This window comes from Chamaea fasciata, unplaced genomic scaffold (genome assembly GCF_029207755.1).
Source record: "Chamaea fasciata isolate MVZ Bird 193981 ecotype frontalis unplaced genomic scaffold, bChaFas1.0.hap1 SCAF_1, whole genome shotgun sequence".
Lineage (NCBI taxonomy): Eukaryota > Metazoa > Chordata > Aves > Passeriformes > Sylviidae > Chamaea > Chamaea fasciata.
The window spans coordinates 9,444,699-9,452,203 of NW_027094086.1; the positions used below are offsets into that span (position 1 = coordinate 9,444,699).

Below are 7,505 nucleotides of genomic sequence, written 5' to 3' on the forward strand. Positions count from 1 at the left end.
ATATTCAGAAAGCATTTTCTCCTCCTCTAATCTCACCACAATCAATCCTTAAATTACACTGGACACATTAATTACAACATCTAACATAAATATAATTTCTGTTAATTCTTTCTGCATAGTCCAACTTCACAGAAACCTCACAGTGATTATTATTATCATATTCCACAGCATCAAATCACTTATCGTTGCATTCACACATCCAGAAACCTGTCTCCCTCAGATCTCTGCAATGTTGCCATAAGCCTGCAGTAAAAAATACTGCACCCAACAGAACAGAAAAGCAGAATATTTAGGTCAGCTCAGAATAAATCAAATTCAAATAACAATCTGTTTTGTAGCCACATTAAAAAAATAACAATAATTCAGGAAAGGAAAAAAGAGAAATTCTTACTGTGATGTGCAGCTTAGGTAAGCTGACAATGCAGGTGTTTTGATGGAGAAACTAGGTCAAACCTCTCTGAGACATGGGCAAGGCCTCAGATGTTATTTAGCATCATAGGAGTCTGTGGTACTACCAGGCACTCTGGTGAGGAGAGGACACTGAGGCAGAGCTTTTTTCATGTGGGTGCAATGGCAGACAGGGCTATAGGCTGGGAAAAAGGTCTACACACTTTAATTTGCATCTCTCCCCTCCCCATCCCTGGGAAATCAGCTACTGAGAACTGAGGCGAGGTGCCCTCCCAAAAGAACTAATTTGCATCTACTAAAGAGCAATGGAAAATGAAAGAGGTTTTCACTAATTCTTTGTTTGGGTTTCATGTTTAATCAAAAAAGTGCATTCAGCATACAAAGGACCACAGGGCCCACAGTAAGATGAAACGCAGCTTCTTCAACGTGAACCCAGATATGCCACACAGGCAACAGACCAGGCAGGGCTTTTCCCCTACCAAGGGCACCTTCCTTTCCCCTGATGGGAGACTATCATGAGACCATTTGGGAACTGGGCCCATCCTGCATGGAAACAGGGCAGCACTGAGAATCCATCCCTGCCATCTTCAGCCCACACAGAAACCACCCCCTGCCACCTTGAATGGGAAGCTAGGTCACACTGAGAGCAGGAAAGGTGCCAGTGGTGTTTCCACTAGGCTGCACACCATGGCATGGCCAGAAATAGAACACATTGCTTTCACACCATCACCCCCTTCTGCTTTTTTCTGCTGTGGCATCAGACTGCAGCATCCCAGCCATGGGACCAGACCATGCACGAGCAGCATGTCTCATCATGGCATGGGTGTTAAATGGGTCCACAACACCAGTTCTTAAGAGGATGTGAGTTAGAGAACCCCCACTGCTGTACTGTGACAATTAAAAGATGGAGAAGCAAACTGGCTGCCAGTCATGCCAAAGACCCCTCATGTTTTGCCACTACTACCCAGGTGGTCTTCCTTTTCCAGTCCATTTCAGGTGGCAATTGAAGTATCTGTTCTTGCTTCAGCAGCTTCTCCATTCACAACTCACTGACACAGCTCTGCTTGTGATGAAACATTTCCAGACAAAAGGTCCTTCTTGACTCAACCCTCCTGACAGGAAAACAGAAGTAAGATCCTTCCCCATGTGTGTGACACATGACTCACCTTCACAGATCTCTTTCCTAGAATAAGGGGGGAAAAAAATAAAAAGGAAGTACAGCCAGAAGAAAACAGCAGAAGCACATCAGAAAAACAAGCAAGCACTGAAGACATGAAAAAAACTGCTACAGACAGCTTCTACAAACCTGCAATACCATCACATGAAATTATTATGAAGAGGCCTTGGAAATACAGACAGCAGCATGATGTGGTGTGAGTTAGTGTTTGCAAGAGGACAGCAAATCCAGGACAGCAACCAGGAAACTGCTGTTAGTGTGATATCTGTGAGGCCACGTTAACACTGCAAACACCTTAGTGACCTGCAAAAAGCATTTGAGAGAGAAGGTAAATGAATTTCCAAGCTTTGTGTCCCTGACATTTATATCCTGCTAGTCACTAAGTCAAACTCAGCTGAACAGCTCTGCCAAGACCCACCTGCCTTCCTGCAGCCCTCGTGTGAGCAGCAGTCACAAGGAGCCACCTCTTCCCAATAATACCATCAGCAGTACATTAAAATTTTGCCCTTGGTTTAGCCAGGCATTTATCTGGAAAGGAAGGGTGGGAGTCATCTGAACACATGATGGTAAATAAAATCCAGAGAAGTGCATCTCAGGCCATCACTGAGTCTTCTCTAGCTATGAAATGAAAGAAACCAGCACTTGGAGGCAAAAATCAGCCCAGCTTGAAGGAGGCAGTAGACCTAGGGGAACTCAAAGGGCTGATATCTCCCCAGTGGCATTGCAGGAAGGCCACCTGATAAACCCAGGTGCAAATGCCAAAAAGGAGGGCACTATTTCCATTCCCACATGCTAGCACATGCTGCAATATAGTTAGTCTGTAAGACCACTGACATGTGCATCCAGGTTTACGGTTTCCCTGAATGAAGCCAACCACCAGACTTCCATTTAAATGAAAGACACCAAGGAATTGGAGGAATTGCAACATTCTTTCCAGCTGGTCAGATATGGTCTGTTTTCATGATTTCATAATTCTTCTGAAGTAGCTTTTCCATTATTTGATTTCTTGAAGCAATCAGGTTTTCTCCGCTTAATGGAGGCTGGCATGGGTGAGGCACCTGTTCAAAATCTGGCATGAAAACAACCTGGATGACAGAAACAACAGTGGAAAGAAAACACTGCTCAGAAAAAACAGCAAAACAAAACTGCCTTGGCAGTCCCAAGCTTTTCACACGTGTATTTGCACAGATCAGTTCCCTGGTCAGTTCCAGAATACTGGATAAGTGGAAAGGGTCCTTTTTATCCCATGCCAGAATCAAGCCCCAGTAAATGCCAGTTTATGTAAGTCCCTCCCTCCTGACACCCTCTCTGAGGGGCCCATACTGAGTGAACTTGCCCCACCTGCTCTCCCACTGTGATCTTTTGGGAATCCCAGCAAGAGGGGAGAGAGAAGACCTCTGGTAGATTAGCAAAACAGAATATGTTGCATTTAAGTCCATGAGAAGAGCTGCTCAGTAGACACCAGTCCTGCTCACCAGAAGAGGCAACAGCTTTTCTTCTAATGCCACCCCCACGTGGTTTGCACTGAAATCCCAAAGCCTCCTCCTCTGGCAGCTGAGCAGACAAACCACAGCCCAGCCACTTTCTCTCTCTGTGTTTCAGTTTTCCTCTTAGCAGAAGGGATAATAAAATTGCCCAGCACTCAGGAATGTTGTAGCTTTAATTCATTAATATCCATAAGTAGCTTAGAGCTCCTCAGCCATAGCGAACTCTGGGAATGCCAGCGGAAATGCTTTGCATCTTGTTGCTGTACTTCAACTTTCCAAATTTCCCTGTTGCATCCACCGATTCCAATAATTTGAGCTCTGAATTTTCTAACTTGGCAAATTCGAATCAGCTTTTCTCAATGATTCTGTGAGTAAAAATGTGCGCTTTGTCAGAGAGAGGAAACGGGGAGCAGCACTAGGCTATCTGTATGCTGCGTGAGTCAGCCACAGTTTGTGCACCTGCTGTGACTTACAGTCTGAATGCATTGACTGCACTCTGAGATGCTGGTGTTGCAAACAGATGGATTTTGTAAATCCTGTTAATGTTCCTATGTGTAAGAGCTTTCCAGCAGAAAAGGATCATGTCCACGTGAGTATCAGATCCACTTACCCTTATAGATTTTAGAATAGTAGATTCATTTTACTCAGGCTGGAGATATAAATAGATTTATCATAGAATGGGCACCTGGTTGTGTTTGTGAGAATGGCGACTTTCAGGAAATTAAATTTTCAATTAGCTGCTCTAAGCCGTAAGAAGAGGAGAAACGTGTGCCTCTACACACACACTGGCTCTGGAGAGCTCAGTTCCACTATACTCCAGTAAAATACCCAGCCTGGAGATAGCACTGGGGCTGTGCATGCAAATGGCTTGTTCTGCACTCTTTCAATCACAGGATTTTATTCCAAAAAAGTTACTGGAATGTTTTGTTCTCATAAGGCTTAAGCAGCTTAGGCAGGGAAAATTGCATAACTCATTTTCTATATTTCAGGCTTTGGCATGTACTGAGCTTCTTTTGCTTCATTCGTGTGCAGTCGCCTTTTGCATGGGATGGGACTAGAGAAGTAAACAAGGAAACTGAGCTAGATAAGAAGGTAAAAAGAGTTCTGGGAGTTGTTGCTGTAAATGCAGGAGAAAGGGAAGTGGGAGGTAGCAGAAGCATAGTCTGTGTACATGCAAATTTGCCAAAATCTTTCTGTTTCCTAGGCAAGGAGGCTGCAATGGGGCAGGGCACACATATGCCACATACCTGCCTGTGCATGCCATCACCTTCCAAGGACACTTGCTGTTCTAGATTGACCAAATATAGTAAAACAAGGGGCAAGGGGGAAAGTGGTGAAGGTTAGCATGCTTCAGCAATCACAGCAGAATGCTCTTTGCCACCCCTGGAAGCAGCTTCTCTTGGCTTCCTGAGTGGTGGGTTTAAGCATGGCTGTGGTTTGGGAGGAAAAGGAAGAGGTGGGAACTGCTAAAACAAACTTGTCATTTTGTTATGTTTGTGAAGGGACCCTGACACCAGGAGGGATTGATCTGTTGGGGCAGGGATGTGGCAGTCCAGCCACAACCCCACCACCCAAACTCAGAGATTGGCAGAAGGTGCACTTTGTAACTGGTGTCCAAGAGGCTGAACCCAGCTCTCAGCCCTGCCTGTGTTTAGAGAGACACCATGACATTGCACTTCCCTGCACTGCCGGCATCATCAGTAATGGAATGCTAAAAACCTACTGCAGACTGTAAAAGCCCTGCTGCTGTTACCGGAATTTATTATGTGGGCAATTAACATAGGCAATCCCATTACCGCTGGTGGGATTTATCTGAGTAAATCTCACATGTGTTATTCTTCTACAAAACAAGTGATCAACTTTTTGGCTTGGCCTGAGTTTCCAAAGATAAATGTCTCCCCTCATTCATTACCAACTACACAGCTTGTGGCCATGTGGCGTGAGTATAAACAAGCTGAACAAATGTCTAGTATGGGAAGGAATGAAATGTTAATGCAAAAAATTGATTCAGTGATCTCTTTGCAGGCAGTGAGATGGATATTTCATTGCCAGGTCTGACTATGTAATATAGTAACTGTGTGATTAGCACTTAATGACTGGAGTTTGTTTTCCTTCCCAATCATTAAGGCCATGTTGATTTGCTCAGAACATATTGATAATTTCTGAATATATAGGCAAGCAAATCAGAAACTACAACAGCCTGCTCAGGCTCTGTTTATTTCTCTGCACTGACATGCAGCAGACCTTGGCACATAGAGAGGTCTCTACCAGGGCAGGGCAGAGGACAAGGAAAAAGGGGATGAGGCAGTTCTTAAGCTCTCAGTCCTCAGAAATAGAGTCACAAGACCACATACATCCACAGAAAGATGACTGGGGCTCTGCTGCTGTTAAATCTTGTGTGGGTCAGCATCCCACACAGCTGCTGAACACACAGAACAGCCCCCCTTTGCTGTGCTCAGCTCACAGCCCTGAGCAAAAACATTGACTTCATCAATCTGTCACAGCAAATCCTCACCTGCACAAGACCCAAAACTCTTCTTCCACTCTTGGCCACAAAAGTCTTAGATGCCAAGGCAGTTTCCTCTTTCCCTCCCCCATTACTTTCCGCAGCATTTCAGAGATTTCAAGGCAAGGATGCCCTTCATGCAGAGCACCCAGTGTGTCTCTGTACCACATGTCCATATGCATTTTAGCACAGCTACTGCTATTATTTTGCTTTTGATGACATCTGTAGCATTTCCCAGTCCTGGGAGCTCTGATCCTTCACCACCACTCAGGCTGCTACAAGTGGTGCTCAAAGTGGTGCTCTTGAGTATCATGGCTGGGATTTTCAAAGGTGTTTAAGAGGGGTAGGTGCCTACCTCCTGAAGTTTTACAGGAAGAAAGGACTGCTAATTCCTTTAGTTATGACTTCTTGTAAGAAAAGAGGCTCTCTGCCCACAGTGTGCAGCAAGGGCGCTCTCATGCATGCTGTGAACTGACCTATGTGAGCACATTTATGTCCCTGCTCATCACTTGGCCCAGGGCAAGATGTATGTAGGCTTTGTGCCAAAATCTCTGCAGAGATTCTTGTTCACGTTCTGAGGGAGAAAAATCCCGAAACAGAACAAGATACAGTTATGGATAAATATTCATCTGGCATTCAAGAAACTGCAAAGATGCATCTCAAGTCGGTTTCCATCTGCTAGTGATGATCCCAAGCTCCATTAGTGGAAGAAAAACCCAACCAGCTAATTCACCCCTATTACCTTCAATGCCAGAGCTAAGAGCCTGTTTCCTGCCCAGGTCTGTGTTACCAGGCAGCTCCCTGCATGAATGATGGACTTCATTATGGGCAGAAAGCGTGCCAGGGCTTTGACTCTGCAGGTAGGTGATGACCACAGCATGCTGGAGGGTGACATGGTTGAAGGGATCAGCACATCACTCCGGGTGTCTCCTTGCTCAGGGATGCTCCTGCTTACGTGCACAGATGGACAAGGTAGACCACATCACCTCAAGAACAGTGTTGTCATGTAGCCTAGATGTAGAAAATTATGCTTGGGTAAGAGGAAAAACCTAAAGGAAAACCTTGTATTGGTAAACAAAACAAGCCAGGACACGTTGCATCTTAAGGTCAAGTGAAATGATAGATTTCTCACCATTGAACTCTGCACCCTCAAACCAGAACAGCTTCAGCTGCACTACCTGCTGGCCCCTGCTGTCCTCCCAGCTGTGCCACAGAATCTGTGGCAACAGTGGCTGGGATGGTCAAAACCTTTGAGGCATTAATAATTATGGAGAAGATCTCCAGCCAGTGCCCTGGCCCTGTTAACTCACTAGTCTAGGTGTAGCCAAAGAGCCTGACTCAGGAGTCAAGCCCTTTGGACCAGGAAGTCTAAAGCTAGCTTTTCTTAGTGCTGTGGGTTGTGCTGAGGCTGTGAGTCTAAATTGGGAATTCCCAAAGAGACTTGAATTCCCTTGTAATCAGTAAGGGAGCCTGGAGACCATGTACTGTCCCACTTACAGCCCACTCCCACTGGACAGGCCATGGGCCCAGATGGCTAGTTTTGATATAAAACATGTTTTCCCTATTTTGGTCAGTCCCTCCCTGATACTCACGTGTTCACTTCACCCAGCTGTGGCTCCCTCCTTATTGCAGCCTGGCTGTGGCCATGACTGCCAGTGACTCACAGCAGAGCCATAAATGCAGGACTCAGTACCTGAGCATAAGCCAACACACCCCACAGAGCAGCACCAATCAGTAACACAGAGTTGGGTACATGGCAAAGGAAATGAATAGAAATCCCCCTAAATCAAACTTCAAAAACTGGAAAATAACTCACTGAAATCACTTCATTTCTGAGTTTGTATTTCCGATTGATACTGCTGTAGGTGGACATGTACAAAATTGTAGGTGTCCTGCTAAATTAAATTTTGAGGGTTCTGATGATGTC

At 45.2% G+C, this 7,505-nt stretch overlaps 1 long non-coding RNA gene across 1 annotated transcript; it reads right to left on the bottom strand.

Moving 5' to 3' along the window:
* Positions 1-550: 550 nt before the first annotated feature.
* LOC136301267 (uncharacterized) lies at positions 551-2,238 on the bottom strand. The gene is made up of 3 exons (XR_010723829.1): positions 2,004-2,238; positions 1,715-1,888; positions 551-1,591 (listed from the first exon to the last, which is right to left on the bottom strand). It is a non-coding gene; the product is annotated as an uncharacterized lncRNA (long non-coding RNA).
* Between the last annotated feature and the right edge of the window lie 5,267 nt (positions 2,239-7,505).